Raw genomic sequence first — 18134 nt, 5'->3', positions numbered from 1 at the left:
TTCTAGCTCTGTCTTCAGAGGGAGGAGAGAGAGCTCTGGTGTCTCTTCTTATGAGAACACCAGTCCCATCATGGGAGCCCCACCCTCATGACCTCCTCTAACACTAATTATCTCCCCCAGGCCCCACCTTCAACTTATGGGTTTGGGGGGACACAATCAGTCATAGTAACCTATAATCTTCCACTTCAGAAGGGAGCATTTGTCCCTATAGATTTTTTTTTTGTTGTTTATATTTTAGCTTGTGGGGCTGGTGCTGGAGTCATGGCCATGGTCATTTAGGATAGCTCCTTAAGTGGTTCCCTCAGCCAAGGTTTCAGTTTGGGGACAAACCAGGTCCAAACAGTGAAGCTCAGAGCCTGGCCAACAGTGGTCTCTTCACCACAGCTCTTTCTGCCAGTACTGCACCCCAGTTCTTGGCAGGTCACTGGGTGAGGATGACCCACAGGAGAGGGTGCCCAACAGCCAAGCTGCAGAAGGAGCCAGAGGTCCCACCATCCCATGGTCTTTTGCCTCTGTAAGCTGAGCTGTGGCTCACATGTTTTATTTTCCAAGCATGAAGGGACCTTTGTGTTTGGATTTCTGGGGCTCTCGAGCTGGCCATGCTGACTTGTTTGTGGACTTGGACTTAAAACAGTGCACAGTGAAGTTGCACCCATAACTTCTGCTGACTATGGATTTACTTGGGGAATGGATCCCACAATCTTTGCCCTGGTTGAGTTTCTTCTGTTGTCTTATCTCCTAATTCCCATTTATTCTTCAAGTAAATATACCTAGAACAAGAAGACAAAGATAAATAAACACTAGAAATTCATTGCTTCCTAATTATCTTACTACAGTTTTTATAATTACCCATGCTCTTGAGGTCATTCACATCTTTGTATTGGTGCAGTGGAAAAACTACACAATGCTGTTCCACTATGCATCTCTTCCCATCTCAGAGTCCAGTGATAGACATTTGCAGCTACAAATGACTAATGATGGTATTATTTACACAAGAAGTTGGGCCTTCTCTTACTGTCTACCCTTCAGAGCTGAGAACCTGCTGTTACACACCTATCAACACCCCAGTGGAAGCAGGAGTAAAAAAATAAGCTCAAGGTTTTTGGTTTCAGAAATCAGATGAGTTGAGTTTCCACTTACCAAGTTCAGTAAAATGCAGAGAGAGGGGTTCTGGGGTGAAAATCAGTGGTGTGGTTCTGAACATTTTATCTTTGACATGAAAATCATGCATGTGATACAAGTCTTGGGTTCAGGGAAAAAATTCCAGGTTAAGATAAATATTTGAGAGTCATCAGCATTTGTCTGACAGAACCAAGAAGCAAGATGAGGTCAAGGCAGTGAGTTAGGAGGAGGAACACAGTCCTGGGACTATGTTAGTCCTGGGGGTCCTTTTGTTATTTACAGATTCAAATAAAGACCAACCACCGGCAGAGGAGACCAAGAAGAATGTCCAAGGAGTTGGAAGAGAACCAGTAGGATGTGATGTGTTCAAGAAGACAAGTAAAGAAAGGACTATTAAAAAAGAGGAAGTGCTCAACTATGTCAAATGTTAATAATGACAGAATTGATCATTGCATTTGGCAATGTACAACTATGGTGATCTTGAGAAGACACAAGGGGGTGGTGGAGAAAAGGCCTGACTGGCATGGTTCAAGAGAGGATGGGAGGAAAAGAGGTAGGAACAGTAAGTAGAGACGACTCTTTTCAGAATTTTGAAAGAGAAGCAGAGGATTGAGGTAGTTGCTGGAGAGGCATGTGAATGCATGTGAGTGAAGATTCCCTTTCCTTAATTTAAGAGGAGGTACACTTAGGCACACTTGTATAATGATGGGAATAATCTGGTGCAGAGAGATAAGTTGATGATACAGAAGAGAAGTGACAATTGCTAGAACAATGCCCTTGGGAAGTTGAGAGAGGATGGAACCCAGAGCCTAAGTGGAAAGCTTGGCTGTAGGTGGGAGCATGGAGAAGGAAAGAAAGAAAGGAAGAAAGAAAGAAAGAAAGAAAGAAAGAAAGAAAGAAAGAAAGAAAGAAAGAAACGGAGAGAGAGAAAGGAAAAAAAAAAGGAAATGTCCCTAGAATAGCAAAAGCCCCCAGGATGCTGCAGTTGGGACAAACTCCCCACATGTGAGTGGGACAAACTCCCCACTTCCAGATGAAGTGACAGGTTTCTGTTGGCCGCAGCTGCCACCTGGGACCCCTCCTTGTTTCCAGCTCCGGTTTGCTTTGATTCTAGTGGTGACTCATGGCTGTGTCACACTCCAGGATACAAGGCGGACATCAGCCCTTATAGTCCTGAGGAAGATTCATTCTGCAGCCAGCCCAGCCTGTCCTGATGGGAGCCCCACCTGCGCAACATGGGGCAGGCTGGGGGCTGTGTTTGTGGGACAAGTGATCCGCTGACTCCCATCTGGGATGTTTTGGGAAATACCAGCAATCCCCCAAATGGGCTTTCTACCAGAATCAATGGGGTCCTGCCCCTGGTCCTTCCTCAGTCCAACAGAACCAGAGTTTCACAGATTCACAGACCTGGGCTGAAGAAAACTATTTTTCAAAACTGTGCCTGGTAACTAAAATAATAATAATAATAATAATAATAATAATAATAGTTTTGTTCTTTTTGTAAAGGATACATTTTAATTGTTAAAAACTTAAGTCACACAGAAAATGCAGAAGAAAGAAAGAAAAAAAAATCATCCTCAACTCTCTCATCTAAGAGCAGCATTATTAGCTTTATGTAGGCAGAACCCCAATGTTTCTTTTTCTTTTTCTTTTTTTTAAAAGATTTTATTTATCTATGAGAGGGAGAGAGAGAATGTACAAGCAGGGGGAGGAGCAGAGGGAGAGGGAGAAGCAGACTCCCCGCTGAGCAGGAAGACCGATGTAGGGCTTGATCCCAGGACTCTGGGGTCATGACCTGAGCCGAAGGCAGACTCTTAACTGACTGAGCCACCCAGGCACCCCACCCCAATGTTTCTTTAAGCATCAACACTGACAGAAGAAGGCTAGATGGACAGGAACACCTGGTTACACATTCTGAGGCAGGTGGGCCCACGTTAGGTCCCCATAGCTCAGGAGACTCTGCTCTCTGTGGGATCCATGGTACCTTCACTGAGTACAGCTGTTGGTGGCTGGAGGAGGCCCTGGATGGGGAGATCTTCCCGGAGGCCCAGGGCTCCCACCATCTCTGTATCCACGTCCCCCTTTCCCACACTGCTGGCCCCTCATAGCACTCTGACTGAGCTGTCCCCTCAGATGGGAGTGAGGCAAAGTGCCATTTTCTCCAAACCACCACCTTAAACAAATGGGAGCAAGCAACCATTAACAACATGAGACAACACGTTAATGTTGTGGCTTACCCAAAACAGGGGACCATGGTTACTGCTGACCCCAGTGCCTCTGAACCAGAGCTTCCCAACAGAGGTTTATGGTGTTTGACCTTTCAGTCCATGGTGAGGCTGGGGTTGGTGTGCACAGGCAGCAACACCCCCAGGCCAGAAGCATCCAGCAAAGGAGCCTCAGTGAACCACAGAATTCTATAGATATAGTAGCATTTTCTTATGTATAAGCTGGTAGATTAGTGTTCTGGGGTTGCTGCAACAAAATACCAAAAACTTGGTGACTTAAAACAATGAAAATTTATTTTCTCATAGCTCTGGAAGCCAGAAGTTCAAAATGTAGATGTCAGCAGGGTTGAGCTCCATCTGGAGGCTCTAGGGGAAGGTCCTTCTTCTCCTCTTCCAGCTCCTGGCTGCTGTTGGCATCCCTTGGCTTGTGGCCACATTGTTCCCATCACTGCCTCTGTCCTCATATGGCCTTCTCTCCTATGTCTTATAAGGATACTTGTCATTGGATTTCGGACCAGCCCTAATGGAAAACGATCTCATCTTGAGATCCTTGAATTCTATCTTTGAAGACCCTTTGGTCATGTTGACAGGTTCTGGGTAATGGACTATCTTTTTGGGGTCACCACTCAACTCACTAGCTGTGCTGTGAAAAGCTGGAAGCATGTCCAGCTGCCTGGAAAATAGCAGTGAGACCCTTCTTGGCCTTGGGGAGATGTGGTGGTCCAGGTGTGAGTCCCCCCAGACTCATGAGTTGAAATCCTAACTGCCTGAGGTGATGGTATTGGGAGGTGGAGCCTTTGGGAGGTGGTTACGTCCTGAGGGAAAAACCCTTAGGAATTATTGCCCTTTTAACAGAAACCCCACAGAGCTCCCTCAACCCTGTTTGGGGACAGAGCAAGGAGTCTGTGACCAGAGGAGGGCCCTAACTTGACCATGTTGGTGCTCTGACCTCAGACTTCCAGCCTCCCGAACTGTGAGAAGGACATTTCTGTTGTTTATAAGCCACCCAGTCTGTGGTGTTTTTTTTTTTTTTTAATATTTTATTTATTTATTTGACAGACAGAGATCATAGATAGGCAGAGAGACAGGCATAGAGAGAAGGGGGAAGCAGGCTCCCTGCTGAGCAGAGAGCCTGACGTGGGGCTTGATCCCAGGACCCTGAGATCATGACCTGAGTGAAGGCAGAGGCTTAACCCACTGAGCCACCCAGGGACCCCCAGTCTGTGGTGTTTTGCTAGAGCAAGCTGAGCAGTCTAAGACAAGAAGTTTCTCCAACCAGGGCTCTACCACTCTGTATGCCTCGAACAAAGTGTCTGAGCCTGGTAAGAGCTTCAGGGAGCATCCGGTTGCTGGAGGAGGGTGGCATCTTGGGGGGCTGGGGACGCCCCATGCCCCATTCTCCACACCACGTCCTGTGCACCTCTTGCCCCGGATGTTGATCTCTATCCTTTGTCACGTCCTTCACTGTGTAATACGCTGCTAAGTGTGAGTGTTTCCTTGAGGTCTGTGAGCTGTTCTAGCAAATGATGGAGCCCAGGGAGGGAGCGGTGGGCACCTGGACGCAGAGCCCGTCGGTCGGACGTACAGGTGGCACCCGGAGACTTGCGATTGGCACCTGAGGTGGGGGCAGTCTTGTGGGACCAGTCTTGTGGCACCAAGCCCCGCACCTGCGACATCTGGGTCAACTCCGGTCAGAGTCGGAATTGAACTGAATCATGGGACGCCTGGCTGGTGTCGCGGAGGAGAGCTCCATGGGTGGGTAACCCACATCCGGTGTCAGAACTGTTGTGAGTGTGGGAATAAAGAAGTGTTTTTTCCGATGCCGTGCCCCACAAGGCCATCAGGAAAGGGGGCACACATCCTGTGTCCACAAACATAGGAAGCCACGCGCTCAGCCTGAGGATGTCCGGTTTGGCCATGAAACCTCCTCTCCGAGACTCAGGGAGCTTCCTTGGCAGCAGCCTTCAGGGGCACATCGGAGGGGTCCCCAGGGTGTCCGTGGGTCAGGGAAGCTGGTTTGGGGGGCATAGAAGCCTGACCTCTGCCAGGTCATCCATCCAACCACACCTTCAAGGTGCCTACTAAGTGCCCAGAGGTATGCAAGACTCAGGGATCCTGACGACGATGGGCCACCCCTGCCTCCTGGAGGCCCTGGTCTGATGGGGGTCAGCTGGCCAGTTGGAGGGTCAGCCTTGGGAAACAGGATCCCAGGCCCCCTCAGTCGAGTCAAATGGACGATGGCTGTGTGCAGGAAAAGGCTCAATCCTCTGAGGAAGGGGTCCTTTGGGGGACCGGAGGAGTGTAAAAGCCCAGCTCATGGGGCCTGGGAGCCAAGGCGTGTCGCGGGGGGCTTTGGTGGGGTGAGGAGGGAGTGCAGGAGATGCCCCCGGCTCTGGGTCTGCTGTACGTTAGAGGCAGGTGCAAATTCTCCTCCATGTCCGGGGTCTGGAATGGAGCAGTGGTGACAACAGCCGTCCCTGCCCCTCCTCAGAGCAGGCCACCCTGCTCTGAGTCCCGACCTTTCAGTGTACCCAGTCAGAGCGCTGGTTTCCCTGCCCTGGGCCACTCTGGGGATGCTCTGTCACTCTCTGGCCCATGGTCTCCCCAGGGCTGGGCTGCATCTGGCCCTCGTCCAGAGAGAGAGCAGCCCCCGTTCACACCCACAAAGTTGGGAACAGAGAGCCTCCAGCACCTGGCATGGGTTTCCTATCTCGGCTCCAACAAGTCTCCATGATCAGGGCCTTGGGGGACCGAGGAATAAGCCATTCCCTTGCTTTCCCAGCTGCTGTAGAGGCGCCCACGTGCCCACCCCGAGCTCGGCCTCTCCGTAGGAGCCCCTCCTGCTTCCCTTGAGTGAGGACCCTGTGACCACTCGGGGCCCATAGACCCTCCCCATCACCCCACATCTGGATCACTAATATAATCACGCAGGCCCAAGGCAACATAGTCTCAGGTTCTGGGCACCAGGACGAAGACATCTTTGGGGCCAGTGTTCTGTCTACCACGCACTGTGGGAGCCGCAGCCCTAACCTAAGGTAATCCTTACAAGGATACCGTGAGCTATTGCAATGTCCATTTTACAGATGAAGGACTGAGGCCCAGAGAGCTTGGGCAATTTGACCGAGGGGCCCCCGCCTGGCTCCAGAGCCCTAACTGCCGCACCTCGCACGTCTCCCTGGCCTGAGATGAAGGGAGGGCGTGAAGGCCAGGTCTTGGGAGGGCCGGAGAGGCAGGACGTGGGCACACAGGACCCAGCATGGCCCCCCCTGCCCACCACGCCAGCCGCCTGGCCGCTCTGCCCTGAGGGGCCAGATGGGAAGCAGGCTCCGTGCTTCAGCCTCTGGGCGCGAGTCCCGGCTTGACTCCGAGCAGCCGTGGACAGGCCGCCTGGTCTCTCTGAGCTTCAGTCTCGTCACCTGAGAAACGGGAAGAACTGTGACTCCTTTCCCAGACTTACTGCGCAGCTCTGGCGCGATGGTGCAGGCCACGTGCTTTAGAACAAGCCTGGGCGGTGGGAAGTGTCTACATATAGTCACCGAGGCTGTCCTCTCACTGAAGGGAGCTGTTCCATTTCGCTGGCCACGTGTGCAGCGAGGCTGCTGCTGACCCGAAGTGAGGAGGGTCCTGGGCGCTGGGCTCAGTGATGGAGGAGCCCCTCTGGGTCTCACTGTGGCCAAGGAAGCCAGCTTGCTGTGAGGCCTTGGGCGAGTTTCTTCCCCCTCTGTTCTCCCGCCTGTAAAACAGTAGCATTGACCCACATGGGGCCTCCCGGCCCTGCTGTCCTGGGGGCTGTGTGGTGGCGCGGCCGATGGGGGAGGCACAGGCCACCATGTGGTCAGATGGGGAAGAAACCTGTTTTCCGGGGGGGCCCCAGGAGGCAGGCTGGCTGGCGCATTGGGAGCACGCTGGTTGGTGCTTAGGGTGCCTGTTGGGCTGGCCCTTGGGGGTCATGCTGGGTAAATACCCAGAAATGGAATTACTGGGTCATACGGTATTTCCGTTGTGAATGTTCGAGGAAGGTCCACACCGTTGTCCAGAGCACATGAAGCAGTTTGCAGCCCCAGTGGCAGAGGCACCAATGTCCCCTTTCTCCACAGCCTGGCTGACACCTGCTGTATCCACATCTCCTTGGTTGTCTTTCTCTCCATAAGGTAATTTCAGGACAGCAACTGTCCTAACTTAAGCTTTCTATTAGCCTTTTAAGCATGGAGTTGTCTACACATTGTAACATTGCCCCCAGCTTCCCTTTCTGACAGAGGCACCAGGGACACGGACAAAGATCCCGCGTGCCCTCTGTGAAGGAGGGAACAGGGACGAATGTCCTCTTGAAAGAGTCTGAGCAAACAGCCGGCCTGGACTGGCGCTTCCCGCCACGGCCGGAGGGGACCCCTGGCCCCCGACCCGCATCTGCTGACCAGCCTCAGTCCCAGCGGGGTGGATGTCTCCACTCGTCCTTCCTGCTGTGGCTGCACTTTCATTTCCAAGTTCAACGTCCGTGGTAAACAGGAGACTCCAGAACAGATTTCTTCCTGTCCTCCATCCCCGCCCGTGTCAACCCACCAGACAGATGTTTTCCACTCGTCCTGCCTTGTCCCAGGCAAGGCAAAGTTTTGAATCGAGAAAGGGAAAATATAATTGCCGCGAGGAGTCAAACATCTTTACCCTTGAACGAGAAAAGTCGTTCATGTCTTTGGTGGGTACTTTCTGAGCATGGCCCTGGGATGTGATGGGTTCACAGGCTCCATCCCTTAACACACTCAGAGTCTGGTGGAGGGGACGAGAGAGAGAGGGAGCCCAGTTGGGGAGTGAAGGGAGGGGTGGGGGGGACTGATGTAAAGGGAGCCAGGGACCTCGGTGGGAGGCCTGGGGAGGGGTCTTGGAGGGAACTGAGAGCTCTCCAGGTGAAGGAAGGCAGTGAGCGAGGAAGGAGGCTTGTTGGGGGTGGGGGACTGGACTCTGGGTGTGGGTGGCAGGGAGAGGCCCAGTGGATCTGGGGCCAGACGAAAGCCTTGAGAGCCAACCAAGGCTCTTGGGCTGCATTGCCGAGGGACAGGAAGGATCTCTGGGGAATCTGAGCAGGGAGTGACGTGGTCATGCCTCGGAGGGCAGGCTGGGGATGGCAGGTGGAGGCAGTGGTCTGGGGCACCCAGCCAGGTAGGGGATGGGGTTTGAGAAATGCTCGAGAGATCAGAGCAATTCACCCCCGGGAAGCTGGGGGGTTGAGGAATGAAGGAGGGTCTGGTATCTCCCAGGAGGTGAGAGGAGGAAGACGTCCGTCCCCCAGACCTTACTGGGCTTCAGGTTCAAGTCAACGTGCTGGAGCAGGTTATACTCTGGCCAGGAGGAGCAGGGTGCTAGGCAGGTATGATGGTGAGGACCTGGGAATTACACACACACACACACACACAGGTGGAGCTTGGGGGTATAATAACAGACATTTATTGAGTGCTTACTCTGTGAGCAGACACTTTACACATGTCATCTTACTAACTTCTCCGCATTTTACAGATGAGAACACGGAGCGTTGGAGAGCGCACACAGGTGACTCTAGGCATGGCTGGCAGGGCCAGAGCGGGATCCTGTACCAGGCAGCCTGAGTGCAGAAGTGCTTTGCCCCCTGAGGTTCACAAAGCAGACACCCACCTTGGGGGACATGGTGAGCCTGTGCCTGGGGTTGGCATTGGGTCTGAAAGCTCCTGAAGCCTTCCCCATGCCGCTCGTGGGACGAAGCTGCTCCTCTTCCTCCAATCCCTTCTCTCCTGTTGTCTAACGGAGCCCAGGTGTAGAGAGCTGGCCGACACATCATCTTTGTTGATGACACTCGCAGAGCTCTGCATGCGAGACCCTCTTCCCTCGGCCTGCCTCGCTCCCTATCTCTCCCTCCCTCTCTTCCTTCCTGCATTTTAATCTAATGAACACCCGTTAACCAACATCCGACAGGAAAGCTGGAATGCTGACAACAATTGCCATGTTGTGCTCCCCCATCCAGAGCCTTCCTCCCCGAACCCCGGGAAGAGGCGCTCAGAAGTCTTCTCTTTATCATTCTCCTGGCTCCATTTGATCACACCTAAATAGATTCTCAAAAACATTTTTAATTTTAGTCATTTTTTAGCTTGAAAAAGAGTATTCCGCTATATAATTAAAAAAAACTTTAAGTTTTAGAATAGTCTTGGATGCACAGAAAAATTGAGAATACAGAGGATTTGTATAATCTTTTTGGATTTTCTTTTTTTCTCTCAAAATTATATTACTGTTTTGGAAAGCGTTTTGGCATTGTCTCTTGAAGCTGAGCCTTTACATACCTCGCATACCAGCCATTCTTCTTCTGGGTATTACCAGAATGTTCGTGGCAGCACCACTGCTGGTATTAAAATGTTGGAAGCAGCCCAAATCCTGGCAACAGAAATAGGGGTAAATAGATACATGAATTATGGTCTAGTTAAACATTGGGATGTCAGAGCAGTAAAACTGGACAGCAGCAGGGAACACAAATGTGAGCGAATCCTAGAATCTAATTTGGATGGATATTCAAACAATAATGGATATTCAAATAAAATAAATGCAAATAATTAGGGATATTCAAATAAAATAAAAGGGAGTCTGAGGTTTTTCTCTACTTGGTATATACGGGACTCCAAAAAGTTGTCCAGCATTTAGGGACGGTCTTGGCCAAAGCCCACCACCTTCTGAGCACAGGATGAGCAAACGTCAAAACCGAGGTTCTGTCTGCAGGGAGACCACCGCCAAGGTTGGTTTGGAGCTTCAGGCATGACCAAGTTGAGTCAAGGTGACCAGAACTGAAGGTACCTGTAGAAAGTTACAATGCACCACAGTTGGAGCCTGGAGAGCCGGGGTGGGAGGGGGCCTCTGCCAGGACTGCAGAGGGATTGAAGGTGGCTCCCAAGGTGTGGGGGTGAGAAAGACCTGGAAACTGGCTGACCCAGTATTGCGGTCACTAGCCAGCGGCCCAGAGCGGGGCAGGGCAACTTCTTCAAGTGCTACCCCAGCTGAACAAACTGTCCCTTAGCCCCATCCAATTTCCATGCTCACTTAGCAACCCTCATATTTTTCTGAAATAATTTTTTTTAATAAAACAGGGCATCCTTATAAAAGAAAAAATTTAAATGCATAAACTGGAAAGAAGGAACAAAAATCATGCATAGTTTCAGCACTCGTGGTTACATTCTGTTTAAAAATTAGATGCTTGAGGCTCAGCGAGGTGCAGCGGTTTCATTTCAGCCGTTTCCATATACTAATAATTATATCATACGCATTATATTAACTCTAGTCTTTTATCCAAGCACATTTTTGCATTGTAAACCTTTTGGGGTTATCGTCTTTAATGAAGGTACGTAGTTTGTTGGGTGGAGTCCGTGTATCTCTCTACCCATCCGTCCATTTTTCCCTCCCACCTCCACTTTATGGAATATATTCTATATAGAATATATATTTTTATTCCAATGCTGGTTATTTTGGCTGTTTCTAGGTTTTCACTATTACAAGTAATCCTGCCAGGAATATCTTGGTGCAAAAAGCTTTTTCAGTATTCAAATTATTTCCTTAGGAGAGATTCCCAGAAGTGGAATTATTAGATCAAAGGGTTTGAATATATTTAAGGCTCAGGAGACTTGCTGCCAGATTGCTTTCCAAATGTATGGCAACAATTCACCCTCCTGCAGGCATCCTGAGATCAAGCTCATTCCGCTGCACCTTCAGGAGCCTCGAGCATCTAATTTTTAAACAGCTCCGCTAATTTCTGATGACCAGTCTGTGGAAATCAGCGGTATCCTAGAAAGGACAGGAGCTGCCCTAGAGTACCACGTCCTGGGAAAACTCGGTCCTCCATTGTGAATGATGCTGTTGTCTGGTTGACTTCTAGCTTGCCATCGTTGGACTCCGTGGGAGCCAGTCCCCTAGGCAAGATGACCAAATCCGGTTCTATGGTCTGCTAAGCTGAGGTCTAAGCCCATGGACCTGAAGGCTGAAGGATCCAGCCGGGCACCTCTTTGGTTGCTCTTAACCGCAACTCTTTCTGGAGAAAGAATGTGCTAGAAGGGAAGAAAAATAGAAGGATGCCAGCCATTGGGGGAGGCTATTGTTGGCCACTCAACATCTATTTCACTCCTATTGATGCAAAAGGAACAAACCTCTTTAAACACTTTTAAAAAGAAAGAAAAAGTTTTATTCGAGCCCAAGTTAGAACGGCTGCCCAGGATACATGATCTTCACAAAGAGTGCTCCGGGAAAGGAACATTTGGTGCAGGGTGATGTGTCTTTTACATAAAAAGAGTTACAAATCATCATGACCAAGGGCATTCCAGAAAGTTACAGACCTTATCTTATGTTTTTAGTATGTGCAAAACCGTATGACTTTAAGCTTTTGGGAGCCAGGAAGGGTTTGTGTGTGTGTGTGTGTGTGTGTGTGTGTGTGTGTGTGTGTGTGTTTTTCTTATCTTTATGTTTGGAATCCTCCTTTTCGGTTATTTATTATTTTTTTTAATAAAGCAGACATTCAACGCGTGGTCGGGGCAGAACTAGAGCCCGTGCTTTGAGGTTTTGTGGAGGCATTTTGAACACTGGTAAAATGTTAAGGGAGAGCTTCTCTGGGAGCCCGGGAGCAGGGCCTACTGGTGTGAATATGTGACAGTTTTCTTTATCACTCCTATGTTCCTCCCACTGGTGGACCTGTAGTTTCTTCAGGCAGTCATGTAGATTCCCAGATCTCAGGGCAGGGGGATTCCAGACCCCAGCTGCAGGGGTCGAATCACAACTGTACTAAGGCCAGTGTAATAGTATCATTCCTGTTGGCCAGTCATTGGTTCAGGCAGGCATGTGATGCCCTTTTGGTTAATAAAATGAACGTAGACGTAGGCAAGAGTAAAAGTAAAGTAGAAGTCAAAGCTGGGACAGATCTGATTGGCAGGATGCTTTCAGCCCTTTGCCCTACATCCTTCTTGCTGCTGGAATGCACATGAAATGTCAGAGGCACAGCAGCCCTTTTGTGACTCCAAGTTGACAAGCATGGCTACAAACAGCAAGAATGGCTGAGCAGAAAGATAGATGAGCCGGTGTCCATGAGGAGCTGGTCCACTCTTGAATTGCCTTTTCCAAGACTTACTTCCTGCTATGCAGAAAAACAGGGTTATATTTGTTTATGTCATTTTGGCTTCTCAGTTACTTGCATCTGAATGCGTTCCTACCGAGAGATATGCCAGGATAAATAATGCTAGCTTTGTAACAATGTCTCAGCGGCTAAACACCTTACAGTTCATTTCTCACTTGTGTCACAGTCTGATGTGGGGTGGGCAATGCTCTCCAAGCCGTGACTCAGGGATCTAGGCTCCTTCTATCCTGCAACATTATCTTTTTCACACATAGTCACACATAGAAGGGGAGGGGAGCACAGACAGCCATGCCCATGACCTACGGCCAGTCCTGTAAGCAGCATGGGTCACTTTTGCTGACATCTCCGTGACCGGGACCCAGTCATAGGGCCTCAATCTAACCAGTTGCAAGAGAGGTTGGGATGGAGGCTTTCTGTGTGCCCAGGAGGAAGAAACAGGGTTAGTGAGCAAGCAGCCAGTCTCTGCTCCACACTCCCGGAAAGGGAAACATCCCGAAGATGAACACGTTGGCGTCATGGTTTGCCAAGGACCCATCTGGGAATGTGCATTCTGGATCTGGAAGGCGAGATTGCTCTAACGTGCAGTGGCCGAGCTGCGCCCGAGACCGGCAGTCTGTCATCGGCGTCCAGGGCAACCGTGCCAGGCGCCCAATTGCTGTTTTTGCTGTTTTCAGTTCTGCAAAAAAGTGGTCTTGACATTTTTCAGAAGCGTGATTTAGAGAATAGTAAGACCCTCCCTCCCTCTCTTTCCCTCTCTCCTTCCCTCCCCCCGTCCCCCTTCCTTCCCTCCCTCCCCCTCCCCCCTCCTCCCTTCCTTTCCTTCCTTCTCTCTCCCTCCTCTCCCCCTCCCCCCTCCCTCTCTTCCTTCCTGTTTATATATTCTGAAGAGAAGGGTGACTTGTGGCTTGCTTTGGAAGGGACTCGTCAGGATCTAGATCCCCTCGGTCAGAACGTCTTCTCTTAGAGGCTGTTTTCACAAATTCACTTATTAACATCATGGGTCCTGACTGTGCAAAACTCTGGGTCACCCCCGGGGCCCAGAGAGACACATATCAGGGTTCTTGCCTTCAATGAACCTGCCATTTTGTCAGCATCTAAGTCCACAGTAAGGGGGGAAGGACAGGAGGAGGCCAACAGGGGACCATGGCTGAGAGCCCAGCGCTGATGGAACCACACAGGGTCACACAGGGAAGCTCGCTGGGTAGGGCCTTTATAGCAATCTTGGTGCCAACATTCACTCAATCAGGCAGTATATGCAAAATGCTGAGAACCGTGTCTGGCATATGACACCCTATTTTCACTCATCCGTCCATCCATCCATCCGTCCATCCATCCATCCATCTGACTGGGAAGGAACACTTGTTATGTTCCAGGCCCTGGGCTGATGCTGAGGACAGGTAGGGAGGACTCTGTAAGGTTGACAATCTGGTGATCTAATTCTGATGTTCCATCCAGCGGAAGAGCATGTGGTCAGACAAGCAGACCTTTGCAGCACAGTGATGCGCGGGCTGCTGTTTCTTGTGGGAGTGCACAGGTGGGGGCACTTCACAGCTTGCGGAGGTATGGAGGGCTTCCTGGAGGAGGTGGCACCTAACCAGTAGGACGAATAGGCAGGAGCTGGCCAGGCAATGATGGTTATATAATTCACAGGACTCAAGGCAGAAGGAAAATGCAGAGCTTCTCATTCATAAAGAAAGACAAGTACCACTTAAAGGCACTAAAATATAAAGTTTTTCCCTTTTTTTCCACATTACCTCTCTCATCTTGTCATAGGGTTTCTTTTGCTATTTAATGATACTCTAAAGAGAAATTAGAAATTAAAATTATCAGCGTACCTTTTACCCTCATCTTGATGCCATCCCGGTTTTAAACGGAAATCCAAGAGCATTTAGCTCGTAAGCAGAGTCACCGAAGCGACACGGCCTGTCTCAGAGGTCTTGTGCGCACGTGAACTGCTTTCTTACCACGGAAGTGGGAATGCTCAAGTATTTTTATTTTGCTTCTTGATGGAATCACCTTCCGCCAGCACGTGGTGCCTTGGTCTTCCCGCTGAGTGAGGAAGGGCCGAGGGAGCTACGGGCCCCAGCTGTCCCCTTCCTTCTGTGCCTTCCATGTCGCAGAAGCGATCGGCTGATGCAGGGACGGGACGCGACCAAGAAAGGGTGCCACAGGGCCTCGGTCCTTCTCGTTTCTCAAGATGAGAGTCGCGTGAGTATGGGCGCGTGTTCTGATCTGAAGGGCGGGCTGGCCTCCAGGAGGTGCCGGCAGGCTCACTCGGCCGCAGACGTAACACGCTTCCCTTGTACTCACTCGGAGTCGGGCTGAGTTGCACGCACCCGTGGGCCCCCCGGAATGGCACGCTTACCGCGCCGCGGGGAACGGCACACACCTGCCTGCGCACCCCTCCCCGCGCCCCGCTCTCGGTCTTGTGTGTGCCTCCGCGTCCCAGTGCGTCTCATTTACCAAACGCAACTGCAGAGATGGACTCGTTCCTGATTTCAGGATAGTGACAGCCCAGCATTAAACCAAGCGAGGAACCCTCCTCGGCGTCGGGCCGGGCGTACCTGGTCCTCGGGCCTCAGGGGCTGCGCGTGAGCAGGGGCGGCGCTGTCGGAGTGTGAGAAAGCAGGGAGGGCGGTGGTCGGGTGCGTTGTGCCTACTTCCTCCGCTCACACGCGGGCTTCATGGCCCGTCCCACGGCATTTACAAAGTACAAGAGTTCAAAGATGGTGTTAAGAATTTCCAGATGGCAACAAGGGAACGTCAAGTACCCCGGCCCTGGGAGCACCAGGCCCTTCTGAGCGTGGGGCTCGTGTGAGTGCAAGGGTCACAGGCTCAGGAAGTGACCCCCGGGGCCAGAGGAAGGGAGACCAGGCCAACAACAGCTTCTAGGTACAGGGAAGATTCTGTGGGAAGCTCCACTGCCTGCCCAGGCTCTGTGTTTCCCCTCTGTGATGTATGGGGGGGGCTCCCTGTACCCCAGCTTCTAGCCATTCTCTACCCTATTGCCCCCTCCCGTATCATCATGTTCCACAATGTCAGGGACGCCCAGGAACGAATGCTTGCCTCTGGCCATGCTGGACCCCGGGGGGACCGGGACGGAGGGCTGGCTGTCCCAGGAGCCTCATAGCAGGCAGGACCTCAGGAAGGCAGGGCAGACACAGGCTTCTGAAAAATGAGACCCTGGAGTGGGGGTCTCTTTCGTGGACTGACTCCAAGGCTGCCCAGAGAGGGGAAGCCCAGCACAGCCCCGCCAGGTCCACACTCGGCCTCCACCGGCCTCTCCTCCTGCACGTGTCCTGGCCTCCCCTCCACCCCGCAGAGGGCAGCATTTGGAAAGCGCCCATTTGCCAGCAGCTGAACCTTGACCTAACAGTTTGGCGCATCTCTCATCCTTGGCTAGGGGGCCAGTGTCTCCGCGGTCAGTCCCCTGCCCACCTCCCCAGCCTTATCTCCGCCTGCCCCGGTCTCTCCCCCAACCTCTTGGCCAGGGCAAGCCGCTACAGAAGGAGCACGCGGGGCTGGGCAGACCCCAGAGGGCGAGGAGCTTTGAACAGACTGTGGGAAAGCACGATTGCTCAAGGACTCTGACGTCCAGTTCTGCTCAGTCGGCTGGAAGCTGGCAAGGCTTGAGCAAATCTGGGAAAGGAGATGCGAAGCAACAGGAAGTCTGGAGGTAGAACAGGACGAGGAGGAAGCGGAGGCGAGAAACTCCCGCCCGGCCGGGCGCCTCCTGTGCCCGTCATCTGAGCTGCCCATAATTAACTGCCTTTGGTTCTCTACGGGGTGGGCTCAGCTGCCCGAAGTTCCAGGAGGCCCTGAGCAGTTCTGGCCACTTCCGGGCCAACTGGATCTATTTCTGGCCGTTTAATTTTGGATGCTCTGCTCCCAGCGTGGGAAGGAAGACAGGAAGGGCATTTAGGTAGCCGGGCTGGAGGGGAACCATGGCTGCCTGCATTTTCAAACTGTGCCCCACGAGGAACAGGCTGCCCTTGGTGGCTGAGCTGCACCACCCACACTTACTTCCAGGTCGGGGGTGGGGGGCAGGAGGGAAGTGAGCCTGGCCTAGCAGAGGCCCAGCTATAGCTGGGAAGGTCTTCTTACACGGAAGGGGCTGGGGCCCATTTGCAGAAGAACCAACACATTCAAAGGAAATGGGGCCTCTAGTGAGGGTGGGGACGGGCTCGGAGTCAGCGAGGCCCCAGTCATGACCCTGGGATGATGTGAGGATTCATGGAAATAACAACACGTCTGGGGCCAGCGCGGGGCCTGGCACCCAGCGCAGGATCCGTTAGTGATCGTCTGCCTCCTGCCCCTAATAAAAGCCTCTCGGTGGGGAACAAAGCTGTCCAGGACTGGACAGCTCGTCTTCGGGGACTCCAGCCAGTGTGGAAATCCACAGGCCTGAGGGTGGAGGCCGGCAGGAAAGAATTTGGGTGGGGATGGTCTTTAAAAGTGGTGACTGATGCGTCTCCTGATACTTAAGAAAGAGTAAGGGTAGGTTTCCAAATCTGAGAATGATGGGTCACCGTTTTGATTGAGCTCACCCTTGGCATGGATTCCCGGACATGTTATAAAACAGAAAGGGAAATGGGGGATCATAAAGGGGTCTAGTTTGTTATTACTTTATTTACTTGTTTACTTATAGGGCTGAGCAAGAGGGCTGGTGCTCAGTCCGTGCACTTGAAAATGAACTGTCAGCAAGCCAGAGTGAGGCCATTCTCCCTTGGCCCTGGGGTGACTGTGGGTGTCCCAGGAAAATGCCCTGCACGTAGGATCTTTTGAAATTTGGTAGGGCATTGGAAAGTCCCTCCCAAAATCTTCATGAACCACAGGGAAAGAGGAACTGAATGTTGGCCGGTAAAGGTAGGATTAAATTTGGTTGTTCAACCAGCTGGGAATCTGGTAAAGCCATGATTGCCAATATTTGACTGATTTAACCTACAAACATGGCCATGTTGTGTGGTTTACCTGCTATATATTGGACTAGGGCGCTGTGTAAATCCCTTCCAACACAAAGGCTCTATATTGCTGGGAGACTCTGCTTGCCCAGAGAAGCTGGACCTTCAGCCATGCACTGAGGTGAAGACTCCGATTCTGGGGTCAGAAGGCTCTTGGCTCCAATTCTGGCCCCACAGCTCCCAGGGTTCATGGAGGCGCACGCTTGGCATACCCAGCACGGTGGTGCCTGCACACGCTGGGTTCCTGCCCCCTCTCTCTGCGGAGGGTCTTTGCTCTGTCACCTGGCCTCTGCTATACCTGGTGTGAGGGGCGATGCAGGAATGAGGCCAAGAGGTGTAAGGTCAGAACTGTAAGGTCAGAGACCAAGTGCGTTGGGTCCTGGATCCAGGGGAAGAGCGGGGGTGGGAGCACTTTGTGCAGCAGGTAGGGCACAAAGATGGGGAGGTACCAAGGCGATGCCATGAGCATTAAAATCAATGTTGCCAAAACATGGGGAGCAACTAGGACCGAAGACATAAGCAAGGCACTCAAGGATCTAGTCTGTTAGTTATTGCTGCAAAATGCTGCAAAACCAACGCCCAGTGCCCAGCGCCCAACTCATGGCCCCCAACAGCAAGTCTTCATTCGCAAGATCAAGGGTGTATAGGAGGAGCGCTGGGCCTGGATGGGTGGCAGTTTCAGGCAGTGGGTTGGATGTTGTT

General features: G+C 51.7%; 1 long non-coding RNA gene across 4 annotated transcripts; it reads left to right on the top strand.

Moving 5' to 3' along the window:
- Positions 1–4817: 4817 nt before the first annotated feature.
- LOC116573504 lies at positions 4818–11762 on the top strand. 4 transcript variants are annotated; one of them, XR_004278852.1, is made up of 3 exons: positions 4818–8040; positions 8856–9003; positions 11227–11762. It is a non-coding gene; the product is annotated as an uncharacterized LOC116573504 (long non-coding RNA). The 4 variants fall into 4 exon arrangements; XR_004278853.1 differs by lacking the exon at positions 11227–11762 and adding an exon at positions 9611–9810; XR_004278854.1 differs by lacking the exon at positions 11227–11762 and having other exon boundaries at positions 4818–5134; positions 7445–8040; positions 8856–9584.
- Positions 11763–18134: the final 6372 nt, after the last annotated feature.

Source organism: Mustela erminea, chromosome 14, assembly GCF_009829155.1.
Source record: "Mustela erminea isolate mMusErm1 chromosome 14, mMusErm1.Pri, whole genome shotgun sequence".
NCBI lineage: Eukaryota > Metazoa > Chordata > Mammalia > Carnivora > Mustelidae > Mustela > Mustela erminea.
The sequence above is the reverse complement of the archived record's forward strand: the minus strand, read 5'-3'. Positions and strand labels throughout refer to the sequence as shown.